At 38.0% G+C, this 24439-nt stretch overlaps 1 pseudogene; it reads left to right on the top strand.

Annotated features, from left to right (window-relative positions):
• The window catches only part of LOC143651455 (receptor-type tyrosine-protein phosphatase alpha pseudogene), a 43682-nt pseudogene that overhangs the window by 944 nt on the left and 18299 nt on the right, over positions 1-24439 (top strand).

The following is a 24439-nucleotide window of genomic DNA, read 5'->3' as shown; positions in this document are numbered from 1 at the left end:
CAAGAGATGTCAACGTGCCCTCAAAGTGTGGTTTTAGACACAGTACTTGTCATTTGAGCATATTGGGTAGGATGCTTCAGTCCTAAGAAAAGCAGAAAGCAGAGTAGTCTACATCAAGGGTTGGCAAAGAATCTTCATGTACCATACAGTCAATCAAAAGTATACACTCAGTGGCTGACAACATCATCACATAGTTGTGTATTCATCCCCATGATCATTTTTAGAATATTTGCATCACTCCAGAAAAGGAAATAAAAAGGAAAATCCCATATATCCCATATATCTCACCCCTCCCTCTCATTGACCACTACTAGTATTACAATGCACACATTTTTTTTTACCTTTTATCATCCCATATTATTTATTTATTTATTAACCTTATTTTTATTTACTTATCTCTACATACCGTGGATAAATGGAGCATCAGCCACAAAGTTTTCACAATCACATGGTCACATTGTAAAAGTTACACAGTATACAATCATCTTCAAAAATCAAGGCTGCTGGAATATAATTCAACAGCTTCAGGTACTTCCCTCTAGCCATAGCAATTATAATAAACTACAAAAGGATATCTATACAATGCATAAGAATAACATCCAGGTTAAACTCTCACCCGTATTCGTAATCTCTCAGCCATTGAAATTTTACTTTGTCTTATTTCTCTCTCCCCATTTCCTCAATCCATGATGCCAGGTCCTGGCTCATCCCTAAGAGTCATGTCCCCCATTGCCAGGGAGATTTGCACCCCAGAGAGTCATGTCCCACGTAAGAGTAGGACAGTGAGTTTATGTGCTGAGTTGGTTTAAAGACAGAGGCCATATCTGAGCAACAAAAGTTCGCTGGGGGTTATTCTTAGGCATAGTTATAAGTAGACTTAGCTTCTCCTTTGCAGGAACAAGTTTCATACACACAAGTTGCAAGATCCAGGGCTCAACCTATTAAATTGGTTTAATAAATTGTTCCCAATGCTTGCAATAATATCAGGAGTTCCCCAGGTGGGAAAATTTAATATTTCCTTATTTCTCCCCAGCCCTCAAAGGGGACTTTGCAAATATCTTTTTATTCTCTGCCCAAATTACTCTGGGATGTATTTGGGCATCAAGCTAACCTGCACAAACCAACAAGTTTTCACTCCCTATTCAAGAGTTCACGTAATTGTAGTGTTTAAATAAACTGACCATACAAGTTAAATTAGACACTGTGCTACCACAAATAAAAATTTTGCACCAAATAAACATCTGTTCCTTTGGTCTTCAACAGAAGTTGAAGTTTTAAAATATAGACTATATCATCCTTTACCCTGTGTTCTGATTGACCTTAGTCCTATCTACATCAGCTTCATTCATATCTCTAGTTGAAGTCTGATCACTTTTTCAACTTTTTAAACAGTTGCTGTGTGGGGTAATGCTGACATTCATAGATTCAGAGCTCTAACACTAAGTCTTGGGCATATAATTTTATACCAGATACTTGGTAGGTACAGGGCTACAAGACCTAGAACAGAGCATACAGACTTATATTTGTGATGTGGAGTGTGGGAGGAAGCCCAGCTCATGGGTAAGATGTGTGTTTTAGTTTGTTAAAGCTGCCAGAATGCAATATACCAGAAATGGAATGGTTTAAAAAGAGAATTTATTAAGTTGTGAATTACAGTACTAACACCATGAAAATGTCCAAATTAAGGTACCAATATAATCAAGAAATCAGGATTTAAGGAATGATTTTGATTACGGAATCATTATATAGATATTCCTTTTTTGCTCTCTGGCAGAGGGAAATACCTGAAATCTCTAAATTGTAATTCAGCTGCCTTGATCTCTGAATAATGATTGATAGCCCTTATCATCTGCCCCAGTGATTATAAAAGACCTTGTGACTAGCCTTCATTTATAGCTAGTTATCCAGTTTTTCAACTTTAGAATCTTGTAATCATTAAAGACAGCCCCTAATGTTGTTAATGAAAGGTCTTGGGTCAGCCCAGAAATAACCCACCTGTGCTAGTTTGCTAGCTGCCAAAATACAATATACCAGAAACGGAATGGCTTTTAAAAGGGGGAATTTAATAAGTTGCTAGTTTATAGTTCTAAGGCCAAGAAAATGTCCCAGTTAAAACAAGTCTGTTGAAATTTCCAATCAAAGGCATCCAGGAAAAGATACCTTGGTTCAAGAAGGCTGATGAAGCTCAGGGTTTCTCTCTCAAGTGAGAAGGCACATGGTGAACACAGTCAGGGTTTCTTTCTCAGTGGAAGGGCACATTGTGAACATGGCATCATCTGCTAGCTTTCTCTCTTGGCTTCCTGTTTCATAAAGCTCCCCAGGAGTGTTTTCCTTCTTCATCTCCAAAGCACTGGCTGGTGGACTCACTGCTTCGTGGTGTCACAGCATTCTCTGCTCTCTCTGAATTGTTTATTCTGCAAAATGTTTCCTCTTTTATAGGACTTCAGAACTAATCATGACCTACCCAAATGGGTGGAGACACACCTCCAGCTAATCTAGTTTAACAACCACTCTTGATTAAATCATATCTCCAAGGAGATGATCTGATTACAGTTTCAAACATTCAATACTGAATAGGGATTAGAAGAAACACTGCCTTTACAAAATGGGGTTAGGATTAAAACATGTTTTTTTCTAGGGTACACACATCATTTCAAACCAGTACACCACCCCAAGATTTAAAGTTATCTTGAAAATCAAGACTAGATCTAACCAAAACTGGCCTGCCTGGCATGTGCAGTAGCTGAGACTTTAACCTACAAGTCACCTATACTTCATTAGAATATTCTGCCATTTTCTTACTTTTGACTAAGCATGTAATCAACCTTCATATGCTCAAAAATTAGATCACCTCTAATTACATCTCCTGGGGCCACTGTGGTGATTATCCTAAATCCTGCCCATCTTTTTCCTCTAATAAAGCTATCAGAATTACTGCATGTATTAGTCAGGGTTCTCTAAAGAACCGCACCAACTGGAGATATCTATAAATATGAGATTTATAAAGTGTCTCATGCAACTGTGGGAATGGAAGAGTCCAAAATCCATACAGCAGTGAAGCTGGCAGCTCCTATAAAGGGTCTGGATGAACTCCACAGGAGAAGTTCACTGGCTGAATAATCAATGAAAAAGTCTCTCTACTTCCTTAAAGCCTTCAACTGAGTGGATTATCTTGGTGTTGGGAGATATGCCTTAGTTGATTGCAGATGTAATCAGCCACAGATGCAATCAACTGAGTGATGATTTAATACACCAGCTTTCCAGTTTATCAACCCACCATGAAATATGGTTTTTCAACTAACCATGAAATACAGTCAGGCCAATGCTTACTTGACCAAACAACTGAGCATAATCACTTGGCCAAGTTGATACCAGAACCTAACCATCACAGTCCAACCCTTGTCAACTTGGCAGCTATAAACATCACCTTGAAGCTCACTTAATTTCCAAATAGAACACAGTAACAGACATATGTTTCACTTAACAAGACTCAACTGTCCTGCATACAACCAGAAACACACTATATCACTCCAGATTAAGCTACAAGTCCTGAGGTAACTTTCATTTTTAAGCTTCATACCCTATGATTTAAATACTATAATATGAACAATACAATTTATGTCACGTGATAAGAGGAAAACAAGATATTTGCTTATGTACAAATGCAAACATACTCATAACAAAACAGGGAGGAAATATTCATTCAATCACAGTCCTCATTTCTGTAACTGGCCATGTGGCCATACATGTATCCCTACTTTCTTCTATTACCCATTCCCTATTCCCTTGACCCTCAGCAAGAACTTCAACCAACTGTGGCCCTTTGCCAGTTGGGATGACCCAAACCTTCATTCCTAAAGTTTCTGGGCCATTAGTAGTCCTGCATAGATTGAGTTGTTGCACTTTTCCATTGACTTTAATCACATGGCATAATAGTACTAAGAAATGCCCTTAGGGATCTCCTGTATTCCAGGAAAACTAATCTTTGCCTCCATTTGCATAGTTGCAGCCCTATTTCCTCTTGATAGTCAGGGTCAATCAGACACCCCAGACAGAACAGTAATCTCCTGTCTTGCCTGTTGACTCAGTGGCATGAGAAGCCCAAAGTGGCCAGGAGGCAGTCTTAACTTCCAGTTTGATGTAATAATTTTTGTGTCTCCTGGTAGGAGCTCTCTTCCTTTTGGAACAAGACCTGTAGATCAGTAGAGCTTAAAGTTTCAGAGAGAGGAAGCAAAAATTTCCCTAGTGGTCCACTAGAGTTGATAGTGAATGGTGTCACTCCCATTTCCACCCCTAGATTCCTGGACCCATGAATTCTGGCTATGGGAGAAATAAGTCCATACAGTGGCTGCTGATTCAGAGCATACATAGCCTCCTGGAGAACGCTGACCCAGCCCTGCAAGGTATTGCCACTTAGTGGTTACCATAATTGGGCCGTTTCACCATTCTATCAAGCCAGCTGCCACTGGATGATGGGAAACATGGTAAGATCAGAGAATTCCATGAGCAAGTGCCCATTCCTGCACTTCATTTGCTGTGACGCGGGTTCCTTGATCAGAAGCAATGCTGTGTGAAATACCATGATGGTGGTTAAGGCATTCAGAAAGTCCTTGGATGGTAGTTTTTGCAAAAATATCACGTGCAGGGAAGGCAAACCCATATCCGGAGTATACTTCTATTCCAGCTAGAACAAATCACTGCCCCTTCAGTTATGGAAGTGGTGCTATATAATCAACCTGCCGCCAGGTAGCAGGGAATGGTACCATATTGGGGGTTGAGTGTGGATCTCTGCTGCTGGCAGCTTGGGCATTCTGCAATGGCCATACTCAGGTTGGTCTTGGTGAGTGGAGGTCCATGTTGCTTAGCTCATGTATAACTTCCATTCCTACCACCAAGCCCACTTTGTTCATCTGCCCGTTGGGCAATGGCAGGAGTGGCTAAGGAAAGAGTATTACTTGTATCCACAGGATGGGTCATCTTATCCACTTGATTATTAAAACCTTCCTCTGCTGAGGTCACACTCTGGTGAGCATTCATGTGGGAGAGAAATATGTTCGCGTTCTTTGCCACTCAGACAGGTCTTCCCCAGACCTCTTTGCACCAATTTTTCAAAGATGCTCTTTCCAACTCCCTGATCATCCAGCCAAATCGTTAGCAACAGCCCATGTGTCAGTATACAAATGCATCTCTGGCCCGTTCTCCTTCCAAGCAAAATGAACAGCCAGGTGTACTACATCTGCTCACTAAGAGGATTTTCCCTCACCACTGTCCTTTAAGGACATCTGAGAAAGGGGCTTCAGTGCTGCAGATGTCCTCTTCTGAGTGTTCCCTGTTTATTGTGTAGAACCAATTGTAAACAAAGCCCAGTTTTCTCTTCTTCAGTCAACTAACTGTAAGGAACTCCCCGAGAGATCCTTGGCCTGAAGAGGCCATAGCTCTGGTCTTGGAAAGAGAAAGTAATGTGGCAGGCGTGGGCGCTACAGGCATTTTGGCCACTTCCTCATGTAATTTACTAATGCCCTCAGGACCTGCTGTAGCCCTAACTTTTATATACCATTTCCATTTTAGGATGGAGTGCTGCTATGCATGCCCAACTTTATGGTTCTGTGGGTCAGACAACACCCAGCTCACGATAAGCAGCTCAGCTCTCATGTTAACTTGGTGGCCCACAGTTAAGCATTCAGTCTCTACTAAGGTCCTGTAGCAGGATAAAAGCTGTTTCTCTAAAGGAGGGTAGTTATCTGCAGAGGATGGCAAGGGTCTGTGTTGTGATTCTCCTATAGGGGCCTGCCAAAGGCTCTAGCAGCATACCTATTTGGCTGTGATACTTTCAGCAACATTGAATCTTATGGATTATATGACCTAAATGGCAGACAAGCTTGAACAACAGCCTGGACTTGTCACAGAACCTCCTCTTATTCTAATCCCCACTTAAAACTATCAGCTTTTCTGGTCACTGGGTAAATGGGCTGGAGTAGCACACCCAAATGAGGAATGTGCTGTCTCCAAAATCCAAAAAGGCCAAATAGGCATTGTGTCTCTTTTTTGATCATAGGAGGAGCCAGATGCAACAGCTTATCCTTCACCTTAGAAGGGATATTTTGACATGCTGTACACTACTGGACACTAATAAATTTCATTGAGGTTGAGAGTCCCTGTATTTTTTGGATTTATTCCCTGACATGCAAATGTCTTACCAATAAGTCTAGAGTAGTTGCTACTTCTTGCTCACCAGGTCCAATCAGCATGATATCAGTATAATGGACCAGGTTATATGTTGTGGGAGGGAGAAATGATCATGATCACTGAGGACAAGATTGTGACATAGGGCTGGAGAGTCAAGGTATACTGAGGCAGGACAGTGAAGGTATACTGCCGGCCTTGCCAGCTGAATGCATACTATTTCTGGTGGTTCTTACTCACAGCTAATGAGAAAAAAAAAAAACATTTTCTAGCTTCATACCAGGTACCAGGCAATATATTGATTTGCTCGAACAATGATACACATCTAAAACAGCAGCTACAATGGTGTCACCACCTGGTTAAGTTTACAATAATCCACTGTCAGCCTCCAAAACCCATCTGTTTTCTGCATAGATCAAATAGGAGAATTGAAAGGAGATGTGTTGGAAATCACCAAGACTGCATCCTTCAAGTCCTTAATAGTGGAACTAATGTCTGCAATCCCTCCAGGAATATGGAGCTGCTTTTGTTAATTATTCTGCTATGTAGGGGCAATCCTAGTGGCTTCACCTTGGCCTTTCCTACCATAATAGTCCTTACTCCACAAGCCAGAGAACCAATTTTGGGATTCTGCCAGTTGCTAAGTATGTCGCCGCTGCTGATGTGTTCTGGAGCAGGGGAAATTGCCTCAGAATGGATCTAGGGACTTACTGGGCCCACTGTGAGATGGATCTGAGCTAAAAGTCCATCAATCACATGACCTCCTTAAGCCTTTACTCAGGATGGTGGACCTGAGTGACGTTTTGGGTCTCCTGGAAATAGTGTCACTTCTGAACCAGTATCTAACAATCCCCAAAATACCTGATCATTTTTTTCCCCAGTGCACAGTCACCCTGGTAAAAGGCTATGGGTCTCCTTGGGGAAGGCTGGGGTGCAAGTTAAAGGTGTAAATTTTGGGCAGTCTAAAAGGGTCCTTCTCCAAGGTTACCTGGCCCTCCTCTCATTCAAGGGGTTCTGTGTCTGTAAGTTGTTGCAAGTCTGGAAGTTGATTAAGGGACCATGACTCTGTATTTTTTTAAATTCAAGTTAGACTCTGTTCACTTAATGCCACAAATCTCTGCGAATCAGAGTATTTTGACTGCTGTTTTGAGTAAGCTGTCCATTATGGTGACCATGCCTACTTTGTCTTTGGTGACTAACTGTCCCCATATGTCTTCTGCCAACTTGGAATCCAATCATCCCCATTGTGCTTAAGTATTTCAACTCAGTGACATCAGTTCCCATGGTAATATCTGACCTACAGAGAAGGACAACTATAGAGCTCTTCAAGGATGATGGAGTCAGTCTAACAAATTTATTTCTTAAAGTTCTGGTGAAATATGTGTCCTCTGGACATTCCTGGGGTGTGTGATCAGGTATTTCATGATAAATTCACTCTAATATTCCAATCTTTCCAAGTATTTGGATCCCCTCATCTACATTATACCAGGGAAGTTCTGGCATTTCGACCTTAGATAATGTCAGCCACTTTTTGATCTATGCTTCAGCCAACCAGCCAAAGAAACTGTTAATGCCCTTTCTAACCCCTTAAGCTACAACACTGAATGCAGAATCTCTGCTTAATAGGCCCATATCAATAAATTCAGCCTGATCCAACCTTATATTCCTTCTACCATTATTGTACACTCTTAATATACATTCACACATATTTCTCTGATTTCTGCCAATATAGATTGGAAAACTCATGCAGTTCTGTGGAGTATAATGTACCTCCTCATGGGTCATGTTTTGTACCTCACTTTTCAGGGCCTTCTTGGTCTTTAGTTATAGGTCTTGAAGGAAAGAGGGGTGATGGGGGTAGGTCTTGAAAAAAAATTGAGTGTCTTTCAAGCCAATTACCTCAGAGAATTCTGTTGCAGTTCCATCTGGTTTAAGAGGATTAGTTGTTCCAAATGAAGAAGTGAGGGTTGTCTTCCCAATGGGAGGTGTTTAAGGGTTAGCAGGCACTGAAGGGTCATTAGATGGAGGTTGGATGGCAGTCTCCTCTTGGCAGATTGGAGGCTGGGTAACTGTTTCCTTAAGTCAGGCTGGAGATTGAGAAACTCTTTCTTCAGGGCAGTCCATTACAGGTCTATCTAGCAAACACCCAACAGCCACATATCATCATCCCATGTTTCAGGATCCAATTCTTTTCCAATCAAAGCCCTTACTTTAACAGCAGACTCCCTGCTAGGTTAAGATTTCAGTTTATGTTGTAAATCTGCTACTTGCCCAATGACGCTCTGCGTCTGGTTTTCAGAGATCTCAAGTCTGCAACCACAGGAAATAAGATTTTCTTTCAGGGCAAGCATGGAAACTTTACATCATTCATATGGTGTTTAAGGTGGAAATTTGAAGCCTTCAGCTCATCCCTTTCTCTCATCGCTGTCTCCAATCAGCCAACAACATTATACCTCTTGATTCCACAAAACTATGTTAAGGTGTCAAAAACACTCTCACCCAGCACCTTGCCTCATATAAGTATACAATTAAAAGAATCTCATGGTGCTATTTTGAGTATATCTCTTGGCAATTCACCCAAAAAATTTTCAGTGCCATCTTTAGTTTTTGAAAACAGAGTTATTAGTGCCTCTGAGTCTAATCAGAGGAGAAAACCAGTTGTAGAAACCCATTTTTAAGATTCTGTTTCTCAATAACTACTCCTAGTACCAAGTTATATTTAATCCTGGTTCTTTGGAGAAACAGAACCAACTGGAGATATCTCTATATATGAGATTTATAAAGGTGTTTCATGCAACTGTGGGAATGGAAGGAGTCCAAAATCCAGAGGGTAAGCTGTGAAACTGGCAGCTCCAATAAAGACTCTGGATGAATTACACAGGAGAGGCTCACAGGCTGAAGAAGCAGTGAAAAAGTCTCTTTGTTTCTTTAAATGTCAATTGATTATATTATCTCATTGGTGGGAGACATGCCTTAGTTGATCACAGATGTAATCAGCTACAGATGCAATCAACGGACTGATGATTTAATATACCAGCCTTACAGTTTATCAACCAGCCACAAAATATCCTTGCTATAATTCTCAGGTCAGTGCTTTCAAAATTGACACCAGAATTTAATTATCACTTTGTAGCGTGGGGAGACAGATTTTGAGCTGACAGGCCATCTGCTCTCCTACTTTATACCTAGTAATAAGGTTTTTCTATCTTCAAAGTTCCAGTGGCTCAGCAACAGGTCATTGAGCATGTTGAGCAAAAGAATCCACAGCCTTTTTCTGGTAACAATTTAGCGATCTAGTTGGAACAAATGCCCAAGGCTCCAGAACCCCAGAAGAACAGATAAGCCAGGTAACCAAGCCTTTTGTGGCCACTGGACTTAATTTAGTCTAGAGGCCTGGTTACTGGTGTCCTTTCTTCTGCTGGTACATCAGAGACTTTTGGTGCCTTAAAATGCTTCAAAGAAGGAGACCATTTCTTGTTCCAAATCTGGACATCTGATTGAGTGAGTGGGTCATCAAGGTAAAAGAGGATAAGGGAGGATATATGGCAGTTGAAGTCCCCTTGACCTACGTCTGGGTCATGCTTCCAGAACAATCACCATTGCTCTGACCTCTACACCTATTTTGTAGGTACCATACTGCATGGGGTTTGAAGCCCTGACCTAAATTTGTCTGTTGAGTATACTACTAAAAGACGAGTAATCCAGCAATTATTTGGTATTTGATAAAATTAAGTTAGACCTGTTTAAGTGCTAGCTGGTATGTTACCTGGGTATAGTAAGAGTTTACCATTTGTTTAACTTGTTAATTGGTATGTTAAGCATTTAATGCTCATTTAACTGTTAGTTGGTGTGTTTCGTCTAATTATTAATTGGTGTGTTGCATAAATATATTAAATGTTAAGTGTCTGTTTAAATTTGTTGATTGGTATGTTCCTGAATTTGAATTGGTCCAATGTTCCTAATTGGCTACTGATTATGAAAATTCTTTAAACAAGGAACCCTTGGGCTGTATTGAAAATTGAAAAGATTTTAGTTATGAGTCTATTTCTCTAGTATAATAATCTGGCCTCAAAATGATTTAAAATGAAATTACTACCATTACAGTTAAAATTAAAGATATTACAGTTAAAGTTATTCTGCAAATAAAGTAAAAACAGTATGAGATAATATATTCAACCCTTTGTCCCTCCCAAAATTATTTCTGTGTTTCTGTTTCTTGAGCAACTAATTTTCCATCTGTGTCTATCTGTTTTTTCAATGTATATTCTCATACCTCTAGATGGTTATAGCAAAGTAACAAAAATTCTTTAAAAAAACTTTATTGGAATTGCCTAAGAAAGAAATAGGCAGTATTTTTTTTTTACATAGATGTTTGTTTATTCCTTCATCCATACAGTCAATAAACAGTTACTCAATATATTCTATGTGCCAGTCCAATGCTAGGCTCTGGATAAAGAATTGAGGAAGAAAAATACATTTCTAACTTTAGCTTGAACATTCCTTCCTTGGGAAGGTCCCTGGTTAGCTTCTCCAAGGCTTTGGATGACCTATGTATACTCCCTCTTGGTAAAAAGCATTGCACTTTAAAAATGTATACTTTACTGGTAAATCTTAACACATAAACATTCTATACATGGTGTACAATCAGTGGTTCACAATATCATCACATAGTTATGCATTTACCTTCATGATCATTTTTTAGAACATTTGCATCATTCCAGAAAACAAAAAGGAAAATAAAAAACTCATATATACCATAGCCCTTAACCATCCCTCCCACTGACCACTAGTATTTCCATTTACCCAATTTATTCTAACCTTTGTCCACACTAATATTTTTTATTTATTATCCATATTTTTCACTCATCTGTCCATACCCTAGATAAAAAGAGCATCGCAATCACACAGTCACATTGTAAAAGTTATATCAATAAACAATTATCTTCAAGAATCAAGGCTACTGGAATACCACTCAATGGTTTCAGGTACTTCCCTCCAGGCATTCCTATACACCATAAATTAAAAAGGGATATCTATATGATATGTAAGAATAATATCCAGGATAACCTTTCAACTCTATTTGAAATCTTTCATCCACTAACATTTTATTTTTTATCATCTCTCTCTTGCCCCTTTTGGTCAAGAAGGTCTTCTCAATCCCTTGATGCTGGGTCCAAGCTCATCCTGCAATTTCTGTCTCATGTTGGTAGGGAGATTTATACCCCTGGGAGTCATGTCTTATGTAAGGGAACAGGGAAGTGAGTTTACTTGCTGTGTTGGTAGAGAGAGAGGCCACATCTGAGCCACAAAAGAGGATCTCTGGGGGTGACTCTTAGGCCTCATTTTAACTAGATTTAGCCTATCCTTTTCAAGAATAAATTTCATAGGGATTAACCCCAGGATTGAGGGATCAGCCTATTGATTTAGTTGTCTCCACTGCTTGCAAGAGTGTCAGAAATTCTACAAATGGGGAAGTTGAATATTTCTTCCTTTCTCTCCAAAGTGACCCAAAGGGACCTTGCAAATACTTCTTTATTCATTGCCCAAATTACTCTTGGATATATCGGGGCATCATACTAACCTGAGCAAACCAACAAAATTTCACACCCACAATAGGCCATTTTATATAAATTTTATATAAATTGGTACTTCTAAAGTAAAAGAGAAAAAGTCTCTGAATGGCAAGATTCAAAATCTTAGTTTTGTAATTACTGTAATCAAACCTGGACATTAGAAAGAAAACACCCATGGAATTTTCCTAAGACAGCAGAAAACTGCCAAAGGGCTGCCTCTGGAAAAAGCAAAGACCTGTTCCAATTTTCCTGGTCACAGCTTTTAGTAAATAACTGAAAATAGTTAAAGAAGGGCATAGGAACTGTCAAAATTCCATGGCCCTCACCTAAAACTTTCAAATCCAGGCTCAACCTGGTTTGTAAAAAATGTGTTTATGAAAGTGAATTAATTCTGTCTGTCATGGTCAGTGCTGACCAAAATTTAGTGACTATTTATCATATCTTCAAAAAAGGAAGATTTTGTCAAACTGGGTATTCATATAAAGCTAAAGTTCAGTTTTTTTCCTGCTAAAATAATGTGAATTGTTAGACTGCTGTTAATGTAAAGTTTTTTAAAAGTTTTTTCGTAGTCATTTTAGTACTCTGTCTAGATAACAAAGATTTTCCATCAGAATAATACCCTTGTTAATGTTTATGTTGGGTTATCATCCTTTATTTCAGAAAACAAGTCTCTCTGTTAAGGGAAAAAACTGATACAAATAATTTGTTCTTTCACCTTCTATAAGTAAGGTGCTAAAGCAGTTCATTTGCATAGGTGGTGCTTGGGAAGTATTAGAGTGGTTAAAAGTGATTTTCTGTCCTGGTGTATTATATTTATATAGGTAAAATAATATCATTCATATTTTTAGAGACTGTATAAAATTCCTAAAAACTTTCCAATGTTTTTTACCATCCATGTTATATCCTGATACTAATCTGTATGATGTTAAGCAATGTTTGGTATTGTTATTCATAGTTTTAGTTTCTCTTAAAAAGCTACAGATCATAGAAACAGCCAAATTATCAGTTGCACTGATTTGTGTTAATATTTCTCTAAAAGTGTATGTGGTCAGCTATGGGTCAGAGCTCCATTTATAACAAGGAAAGATGTTTTTAAAAGGCAGGACAAGTATATAAAGTATACTTTGTCTGTTAATGAACATAACTCTGGTAAATGTGTAAAAGTGAAACAGAACAAAACCTCTGCTATTATTTGTTAATATAAAAAACTGTATAATGTTTTTTGTTGTTGTTTTGTTTTTTGCATGGGCAGGCACCAGGAAACAAACCTGGGTTTCTGGCAAGGCAAGCAGGAACTCTGCCTGCTGAGCCACCATGGCCCACCCTGTCTAATATTTTTATTTCTGAAAGTAGCTTCATTAAAAATGCTTATAAAAATTTGAGCACAGATTGTAAGCTTTAACTGTTGTCTTTGAATTCTGAAGTGCTTTTCTCTTTGTATAACCTAGTAGTTCCCTGGAATTTTAAGTATATGTATGATACCTGAGACTTAGATTTAGTTCTCCAGATCAGTTGAAAGTCAGCATAAGTCCACACAGCAACTGTTAAAAAAAAAAAAAAAAACAACAACTGAAAAAGACCAAACTCTCATTAAAGATATCATTAAACTGACCTGGTTAAAACTAACATAAATCAATATACCACATTAAAAATAATAATAATATTGTCTGTATTTTAAAGCTTTAGCTGTTGTGTGAGACAAAAAGAAAAAAATGTTTATTTTGTCCAAAGTTTAAATGTTCTGTAGTACACTATCTAATCTGCCTAGTCAGTTCATTTAAACACTCTAATTCAGCCTTATTAGATATAGAATCTAGAATAAGAATAAAATCTTACTGTTATGTACCAGTTAATGTTATCCATGATGCATTTCAGAGTATTTTGGGCAGAAAATGAAAGTATTTGCAAAGACCTTTGAGGGAATGAGAAAGATAGAACTATTAATCTTCCCCACCTGGGGAATTCCTGACATTTTCTTAAGCAAGAGGGGTTCCCAATTTAATAAGCCAAAGCCTTAATTTTGAAGCTTGCCCTTATGAAACTCATTTGTGTAATAGCAAACTGAACGTACTTATGATTAATGCCTAAGAGTCATCTCCAATAAATTCCTGTTGTTGCTCAAAGGTGATTTCTCTCTATAAGCCAAGCTCTGACCTTCCCTCCTACATTGCACACAATTTCCAGGGGTGTAAGACTGGTTCTGGCATTATGAAACATAACTGACCCTGGCATTGTAGAATATAATTGGCCCTGTTATCATGTGACATAACTGACCCTGGCATTGTGAGACATAACTCATGGAACTGTGTAACATAAGTTCTAAAGATGAGCTTGTTCCTGGCATTGTGGATTAGTTGACCAAAAGGAGGAAAAGAAATAGAGTTTCAATGTCTAAGAGATTTCAAATGAAGTCAAAAGGACATGCTGGAGTTTACTTTTATGCAAGTTTCAGGCCAGATATTGCAACCAGTCACAATATGGCAAACTCCAAGCAACAGTGTTCATGGAAACCCTGAAAGATATCCTGGGATCGATAAAATTTTATTAATTAAGTTTGTTTTTCAGAGACTGAAAACCTCCATATTGTTCCAGTACCAGAGGAGCTCTGAAACTCAGGAATATCAGACTCTCCAAGAACAACAGCCCATTTCATGGTTTCATCCCTTTACCCCTTAATGACAATGCCCTTTTTGAGCCTTGAAGCAGTTAATAGAGTCTTTGCCCAATTGTCCCTCAAGATTGAGAGATAATTATCAAATAAGAAGGAGGAATGTAACCAAGAAATCAGAATTTAAGGGGTGATTTTGATTATTGGATCATTATATTGATACTCCATTTTTGTTCTCTGGTATGTTGGAGTAGACAGAGGAAAATACCTGAAATCTCTAAATTATAATCCATTATAATTTAAACCTTGATCTCTGATAAAGATTGTATAGCCTTTATCTTCTGCCACAGTGGTTGTAAAAACCTTGTGATTAACCTTGATTTGTAGGCAATTACCTAGTTTTTCAACTAGAACATGAATATATTTAGTAGCTATAGTAGGTTTTTTGTAGATTTGTTCAGACTATGCCTATAGAAGATCTTGCTGTTAAAGGATTTTGGTTTCCAAGTTCTTGGCCACGCAGCAAGAAAGAATTCAAGGGCACAGCACAGCACAGAGTAAGCAGGCTGAAAATTTATTGAGTACATATGTCAGAGGACATACAGGCCATCTTGCAAAGACAGATGTGAGCAAGACAAGAGGTAATAGGCAACGCAAGGCAATTTGCTTTTATAGATTTACTTTACTTATTTCCCCAGACCTTTACTTTTCAGAGATTTTCCTCTACCCTTCCTTCTCCTTAGGGTGGTGTCTGCTGGTAGATAGTGCATTTGGGTGGGTCATTTGGTCCCACACTTCTCTATAGATGACTCATTCAAGTTCTTTAGGTCCAGATGGGTCAGCCATTGCTAGGTATTTCTTGTAAGTGGATAGCCTCAAGGCAGGGTGTCTGTGCTGGATATGGGTCCTGCAGGCCTTGATTCTTGCTGAAGGACTCCTTCATGGTTTTTCTCTCTCCCCTCTCCCTGTTCTTGCCTGCCTCAAATTCCCTCTTGAGAATTCTCAACCCTAAATTTTAGTGGGTGCAGAGGATTAGAGCCTGTCCTCTCTAGATGCTTCTGGTATCAGGGGTTATAGGCCCAATTTGACAGGTCATTGAATTTTCTGGCTATCTCATTTAAATTTAGAGGGGTGGAGTCCAGAGAGGCAATTGAAATACTGAATATCTTAGATCAGCATTGGTTTGGTGTGAAAGGCTTCTAGTTGGGAAGAGAGAAATTTAGTGAGAACCTTAAAAATATAAGGGCTGGTTAATAGTAAGAGGAGAACAGATGAAAGCAAGCTTAAGAGATGCATTGGCTAAGTGAGACTGGGGAAATGTAATCACCTTTCAAGTCCAAGAGTGAATCTTAGAATCAGGTCAAAGTGGCTCGTCCTTGCTTAAACAGGATATAAGAGGGGATATATGTTAAGAGGTGCAGGAATGAGGCTTATAAGGGGCTTGATTGACTGGACTGTGGCTTTGGCTACCATGTTGGCCCTGTTATTTCCCCAAGAGATGTTAGTATTTTTTTGCTGAGCAAGGCAATGAATTACCACTATCTTTTGTTGGTTAAAGCACGACACTTTTTGTATTTCTTGGTGGTGTTTAATTGAGGGGAAGATTTTCTCTTTTTACACTGCTGCCTGAGCATGCAGGACTAGGAAGGCATAGCTTTTTTTTTCCTTTCTTTCCTTTCCTTTTTTTTTTTTTTTTTTTTTTTTTTCCAGTTTTAGTGCTTAGGTAAGGGCAATTAGTTGTGTTTTCTGAGCTAAAGTTCCTGAGGGTAGGGCTTTGGTTTATTAAATTGGAAGCCCTCATTGCTTAAGAGAAAAGAAGGGATTTCCCAGGTGGGGAACTTTAATAGTTTTGTGATTTGTTTTTATATTCTCACACAGAAGTTGAAGTTTTAGAATATAGGCAATATTATTTTTATTTTAGCCCTAAAAAGATCAGCATCATTTACATGGTGCTGTGTGGAGTAATGCTGATTTCAGAGCCAGAGAACTGTAATTCTGAGCCTTTGGTGTTACACAGATACTAAAAGTTTTACGGAATTATTAGGCCAGACAAAGAGCAAAGCATTTAGAATTCCATAATAACAGTTAATGCTTAGCAGTAAGCTTTAATTTTTATAAGCATTTTAAATGAATTTACTTTTAGAAATGAAAACGTTTGACAGTTGTTTTGTATGGGGCACTAACTATAAACTACAGCAGAAGTTTTGCCCTGTTTTACTTTTACACATTTACCAGGATTATGATAATTAACAGGTAGAGAAAAACTTTTATTCTAGCACTTCCTCTTTATAAGGTGAGAGAATAAATCTTTTGAAACAGTTTTCCTTTAAAAGTGAAAAGAATGTTCTTCTGAAATAAAGGATGATAAAGTTAACATAAACATTAATAAGGATATTATTCTGATGTGATATAATATTCTTATTTCTTAGAAAATGTACTTAGAAAGTTGGGAAAAAAATTTTTTTTCATTAAGAGCAGTTTAACAGAGAAAAACATTGATTAGGACAGATAAAATTCTCTATAACTTCTTGTAGTCATCAGTGACTACAAATAAAACTTACTTTTTAAATTGTCCACAACTTTCCACATTCATCCAGGATTTGTCACCTGTTATGACTACAAAATTCACTTTCTTAAACTTTTTGTAACTTTCTATATCTGTTCAGTTAACAATGATTCAAAATTCAACTAACAAAATTCACTTATATCAGGAATGTTAGTTCACAAAGATAACACATTGAAAGTCTTTACTTTGAGGCAGTTGGAGGCCAGTAAATTCTGCTGCTAAAGTATTTTTTAAAGATATAGGGATTATTTTGAAAACCTTGGGAAGCAGCATTTAAATGAGTAGGGTTGGAATTTTTAATTTTTTTTAGTCCCTGCCATTCAAAAGCAAGTAGATAATCAGATTTAGGGTAAAGAGGGATGCAGAAATGTGTTTTTAAGTTTTAGGACTGTAAATTTGTATGCAATTCGGGGTTATTCCTGGGCTGGCTTTGGGGTGCCTTTGTTTTATAAAGATGGGTTTATTTTTATTTTAGTCCTAACTTAAGGATATCCTTTGGGATGCTGAGAGCAGACAGGGGTTAAACACTAGCTGGGTTTACTAGTTTTAAAATGCCCCCCCCAAGAGAAAAGCTCTTTCTAGAAGGGGGTGGGGCATTCTGATACTACCAAAAACTGATGATTTAAAATATGTTGTCAATTCACCAATAGTTAACAGGAAGACATCAAAAGAACCACAGCCCTACCAGGGGAAACTAATTGGAGGGAGAGACCAGAGAATAGGGGCAGTTTTGATTTGTCATTTGGTGAGGCTATGTTTATCAGTTCTTTGTCTCTATGGACCAATGGAAAGTCATTAAATTGAGAGTGCTGCTGATGATACTGTAAGGCAAAGTTTATTTATTTCAGACATTATTCATCATGCCCAATGAATGGGGGGAGCCAAAGTCTACAACGGCTGAGAAGCAGAACAGCAAACAATGACACATTTTTATGAAGATATACATTGTGGCTACAAAAATGAAGGACATCAAGAGGCATGCAATGAACTGAATCAATTTTAGGGACAATGTGTTATGAAAAATAAGCCAGAAACAAAAGAACAAATATGCTAAGGTGTCTTCCAGAAAATATTTATTAGAAAATTGGTGACTAAATTGTAAGTCCTTATAGTAGCCTCGCTTAGTCTGAAATTGTAAGTGTATTTCTAGATTCTGAGACACTTGAGCTATAGGTATGTCAGCTGGTATTTCCTTGGGACTTTGAGTAACTTTGTGACACCAAAGACCCAGACATGGAATGCTGCACACTGAAAGTTAGCATAGTTACATACAATAACAGTTCAAGTAACTGACAAATATATCAGGCCTCAATTAGAGACAAAAATGAAGCTGATCTGGCTGGGTCTAAGGCAAATCAGAATAAAGGGTGAGAGATGATAGTGTATATACTCTAGACCTTTACTTACTGTATGAGACCAAAGACAGAACAAATTATTTTGTCTAGATACAAAATTTTCTGTAACAGATGATCTAAATCAACCTATCTTGATAACTGATTTTAACAATCCAAACTCCTGGAGTCCAGAATAGGAACAAGACCTTATAATTTTGTATGGTTTAAGGTAATACCTGGATACATCTCAGACTATAATGCACTGAAAATTAAAAAGTATTGGCAGATTCCCTTGAGGGTCCAAAGGAAAAAAAAATAGAATTACTAAACTTTCCCATCTGGGAAACCCCAGGTACTCTCTCAGCCATGGAGACTCACAAGAAAGTAGTCCAATCCCTGATTTTGAAGCTTGCCCTTATGGAACTTATTTATGAATTGGAGAAGCTAAGACTACCTATCACGAGGCCTGAGAGTTGGTTCCAGGAAACCGCTATTGTTGCTCAGATGTGACCTCTCTCTCTCTAAGCTGAAACTTGCAAGAAAAATAATTTCCCTTCCTTCTACATGGGACATGACTTTCAGGGGTGAAAGTCTCCCTGACAACATAAAATATGTCTCCCAGTGATGCATCTAACCCTGGGATTAACAGCACCTTCCTGCCCAAAGGGGGGAAAAGAAGTGTAATAAAATAAGGCATCAGTGGCTAAGAGAGATCTCATAGAGTTAAGAGTATTCTGGAGTCTACCCTTATGCAAGCCTCAGTTTAGACAGTTAGATTAAATGACATTGCTGATTAAACCCCAACCAACATCACTCACGTTAACTCTTAAGAACACATAGGACTCAAAGTGAGAATTTATAAAAGTTTTCATGCATTAAGTTTGAACCCAAAATTCCCAGAGGATTCCTAGGCCAGATAAATCCTGAAACCCAAAGAGACCAGCCTCTCCAAGATTATTAACTAATTGCATCCCTTAATGTTGACACCTCATTCAACATGAAACGCAAAGGGCATTGGTTAAAGATCCCTATTGATTGAGAGAAGGGTCAAAGGAGAAGGAAGAGTTATAACAAAGAAAACAAGATTTAACATATAAGTGAGACTGCTGAATCACTATACTGATATTTCTTTTAGCCTCTAGTGTTTTGGAGCAGCTAGAAGGAAAATTCTGAAATAGTGGTATGGTAACACATAAAGTCTGAAATCTGTTCTGAAACTACTTGTCAAAGTTTACTTTGAAAATTATTGCTTTTTCTTTCTTTTCTTTGTATATATGTTATATTTCACACTAAAAATGTTTAATAAAAAAAATGTATGCCTCCATTTTGACAAAGGAGGGGCGGAGTGAAAGTCTTGGCTTTAGGTTTTTTATCTACCCCTACCATGGAACAAGTTCATGGGGATAATAGACTTGAGTGACAGATCAAACCAGAATAAATGGCTCTATTATTAATTAAAAATGGATTGTCTTACCTGCCACATCAAAGGTCATACATGGCTTCTCAAAATTGATGTTCTTCGGCAATGTCTGGGGAGCCACTAACAGCCTTAGACCTCCTCAGTCTTGCTCAGAAGTGGTTGCTAAGGCCTCTGAGGGGCCTCCTCTTTCCTCTGGGAATGAACATGCAACAAGGACATAAGGCTCCTGCTATGAATGTGTCTTTTTTAGTATGCCTTTCAGGCAATTAGAAGGGTCTAGGTACTGACATATTGTAGGACAGGGCCAGGAGTGATGATTTCTGCATCCCTTACAGCACATATCTTAGAAAGTGAAGGCAAACACATACCCAACAGGCTATTCCCCCCAGCTAATTGTTTCTTCTTCCACTGAGCAATACCTTCAAGAGAGATAATAGCAGAACATGGTGAGACTGAAGATGTATTAGTGGATGAAGAGATGGAAAGACCAGAGAGAACAAACCTCATTTCTGGCTTTCAGGGGAAGATTCTCCCATTGCAAAGTATTCAATTCCCATTGCAAAGTATTCAGTTCCCATGGGCATAAACCAGAGATGACTCCCTAGAATGTTAAACATCTTCTTTAGTACAAAAATCCTTAGCCTAGAATCCTGTGGTACAAAAGATGGAATGACTCAGAAGGCATAAAAATCCGGACAGAGGAGAAAGGAGATTTTCATGGAGGCAAGGGAGAGGACCTCTGTGGGGCTGGTGGGAAGAGGAACAAATTCAGCAAGAGAAAGACTCTGGTTCCTCAGTGGGGAAGAAAAGAGAGAGTGTGGGGAAGTTTTGGAGTGCTGAGGGAGAGAGAGAGAGAAGATTTGGTTTCCATTGGACTCCTGCTTGATGCAGGGAAAACACCCCAGTCAGGTCCCAAAGGGTAGTATCATCTGCTGCCCTGAGCCTCCTTGGAGTCACATGGCATGGAGATGGGTCTCCTGCAACTTTTAGGATGAAGTTAATGGCTCTGGGTGAACTGAGTTTACGACCTTTGGGAACCTTATTAGAGCCCCTAACTTCCTAGAGAAAGCAGTGAAAATGAAGACATAGGAGAGAATAGCAATGAGCTAAGTGAAAAGATAAAGCAACAGCACATGGCCAAGCCTCCCAGTACTCACCATCCAGATGGTTGGAGAGAAGTGCCTCCTGGATAGCTCACCAAAATGTGTTGCCAGATTTCATTTTCCAGGTTCATGGCCATGCCATGAGAAAGAATTCAAAGGCACAGCACAGCATAGGGTTAGTAGGTAAGAAATTTATTAGATACGAATGTAAGAAAAGATGTGGGTATTATCACAAAGACAGAGGTGAGGGGGATGAGAAGCCTTAGTTGCCTTTAACAACAGAAATTTCTTATACTTCTGGAAGCTAGAAGTATGGAATCAAGATGTGGGCAGGGTCAGAGTCCCTCTTAAAGAGTAAAATCTATTCTGTGCCTCTCTCCTGGCTTCTGGTGGGTGGTCAACAATCCACAGTTTTCTTTGGCTTGTGGCAGCATAACTTGATCTCTGCCTTAATCACACGGCCATCTCTCTCTATATATCTCCCTCTTACTGATTGTGTTCAAATTCTCTCTCCTTAGAAAGATACAACCCTAGTCCTATTTGGTCTCATCTTAGCTAATAACACCTTCAAAGATGCTATTTCCATATGGGGTCACATTCACAGAACCAGGGGTTAAGACTTAATCACATCTTTTTCATGGACATAATTCAATCCATAGCAATGAACATTTGGAAAAAAGCTTTATTCTGGTTATGAAGCATTCATCATATAGCAGTTATTTAGCTACTTTATTTAAGTTTTATTTTGGTCTTCCTAATTAAGGTCTTATTTAGGCCTTTCATAATTACCTATTTTTGGTCTATTTGAACTGCTATTGATTAAAAGAGCCAGATTACAGTCCTCTGTTCCTATTTTTTTTAAATAAATTATGTTTATATTTCCTATGGTTTTAAATTTTTGAACACTAATGAATCTTATTCATTTCATAACAGTAAATTTTATTTATTGTAAATTTATTGTAAATTGCATTTAGAATGATAAAGTGTTGGCTTTGCTTTATTTAAATATTTTTGCATTAAATAAAAAAAATAAATATTAAAATAGAAAAATCAAATTAGCCATTGCTTTCCATTTGCATGCTATAACTTTGCTCAATTGTTTTGCTCTACACTTTTTCTTATTATGTTTTTTTAAAAAAACTTCAGGTTTTGTGTATCTTTTTCAAATAGCTAGAAGGCATATCTTTTTGTTTTAGTAATTAATTTTATAATCATTAGATCTTTATATGCTATTCTTAACTTTTTATTTCATTAGTAGGAATCCTACTGATTTTGTGGAAAGGGATATCAGTCATTGTGCAAGACTGTCACATATATCACACAGTATTTTGCATTTCTTCCCTTACCCATTAAATGACAATAATGACTCCACTTATTTTGATTACTAAAAACATTCCCATATACTCTCAAATGTCCTCAAAAGGGTTAATACTCTATACTTTCTAAGGAATAATCCTTTAGAAATTATATATTAGTTTCTTCTTTCATCCTACCACCTAAATGTTGTTAATGTTTTAAAATATTTCCTTTTCTCTTGTACTCTTATATTTATTCTTCTATTATTGATTTAACCTCTTTAAATAATTGTTGAGTCCCAACTATTAAAAGTGTGGGTCAGGGCAGGCAGTCAGCAGTGGCTCAGTGGCAGAATTCTCACCTGCCATGCTGGAGACGTGGGTTCAATTCCTGGTGCCTACCCATGCAAAAAAAAAAAAAAAGTGTGGGGCATGACATAAGACTTATACTATGTCCCACAGCTTTTACCCCCTTCCACTCATAATATTTTTAGTTACATTATTTCTGTGCTATCAAGGCATAGAACATTTACTTTATATTCTATCTATATTTGTTTTTGCCTGATTTCTACATATAAATAAATTCAATGCTCATTGCCTGTCTTTTTCAATAATTTTTCCAGTGATCTCTCAGTTTATTACATTCATCTTCTAGCAGAATATTCAAAAAGTACTCAAATAAATAGCATTTCCTGGTGTAAACAGTTCATCTTTATATTTGAAAAACAGTTTTCTGGATTTAAACTGTTTGCATTTTGTCATTCACAAATATTCTGTAGACTTTTCTCATTCTCCTCCCTGTTGCTATGAGGTCTGAGGTTTTGTTTGATTTGTTTTTGTTTTAGCCTTCTCTGTTAAGAGAATTCTTTTCATTGAAGTCCAGTGACATTCACTATATCTATCTCAGAGTTGACTTTTCTAGATTATTATTTTTCCTGGGCAAAGTGTTCCTTTTAAGTCACAAATGCTTTTTCTTCTTTTTCCCTTGAATTATATATGTTTTCAAGTGTGTGCCGTGCTTCATTTTTGATTTTCTTCTATGGTGACTTCAATCATGAATATGTTCAATCTTAAATCTCATGTTTATTGTATTTTCTCTAATCCTGTGAAGTTTTTAAGTGATTGGCTTGCTTTCCTTGCTCTGTCATGTGTGTCAGGGATGATTAACATTTTTTTTATAAATGACTAGTGTTTTGGTTTGCTAAAGCTGAGCAAATGCAATATACCAGAAAAAGACTGGCTTTTAACTATGGGGTTGTATTAGCTTACAAGTTTGTAATTCTAAGGCTGTGAAAATTTCCAATTTAAGGCATCTACAGGATGATATCTTCTCTGAAGATCAGTCCAGGTGAGGTTGTGCTCCGCTGTCAGATAGAAAGGCACGTGATGATTTCTGGTGGTCCTTATCTCTCAGGTTTTATTGCTTTAGCATTTGGCTTCTCTATCTATGGCTTTTACTAAAAACTTCTCTGGGTGTTTCTCTGTGAGGTTCTCAATTTCATCTGTTAGCTCTTTGATATGTGTTTTATCCTCTTATAATAGGTTTAAGACCCAGCTTAAATGAGGTGGGTCATATCTTAATTGAAATAACCTAATAAATAGGCCCCACCTCTAATAGTTCTATACCACAGGAATGGATTAAAAGAACATGACCTTTTCTTAGAAACTACCACAACCCATAAAACAGTAAATATTGCAGGGTTTGTGGCCACATATGGTCTCTTCCACATGTTCTTGTTTGTGTTTGATTCACTTTTATTCAATTATTTTTAAAAGTCAAAATTATTTACTTTCCTTTCCCAGGCTACTTAAAGCTAATATTGTGAAATGGTTCAGCTTGAACAATGGGGATTTATTAGCTTACAGTTTGGGGGCCAAGAAAATGTCCAAATTAAGGCCTATTAAGGTGAGGCTTTCTTCCAGAAGACCCGATGCTAGCGATCCTTGGTCCCTCTGTAACATGGCAAGGCACAGGACGGCATCTTCCGGTTTCTCCCTTGTTTATTTCAGCTTCTTGCTTCTGTGGTCTTCTCTCTGTCTGAATTTCATTCTCTTACATCTACTTCGGTTAGAGGTTTAAGACTCATTCTTACTGAGGTGGGTTAAACCTTAGCAGAAGCAGCCTCATCAAAAGGTCCTACTTACAATGGACCCACACCCACAGGAATGAGTTAAATTTAAGAGCCTGTTATTCAGGGGTACACACAGCTTCAAACCACCACAAAACGTATCATTCATGGCCATACAAACACAGGGTGAGCTGGACCTGGCATGTGGCTGCAATTTGCTGAACTCTGATTTCTATCTCTGTGTTTGGAGCAGTGACTTCTATTTGAGCATCTTCTAGTTTCACTTCC

This window comes from Tamandua tetradactyla, chromosome 12, assembly GCF_023851605.1.
Source record: "Tamandua tetradactyla isolate mTamTet1 chromosome 12, mTamTet1.pri, whole genome shotgun sequence".
In the NCBI taxonomy this organism is placed as follows: domain Eukaryota; kingdom Metazoa; phylum Chordata; class Mammalia; order Pilosa; family Myrmecophagidae; genus Tamandua; species Tamandua tetradactyla.
The sequence above is the reverse complement of the archived record's forward strand: the minus strand, read 5'-3'. Positions and strand labels throughout refer to the sequence as shown.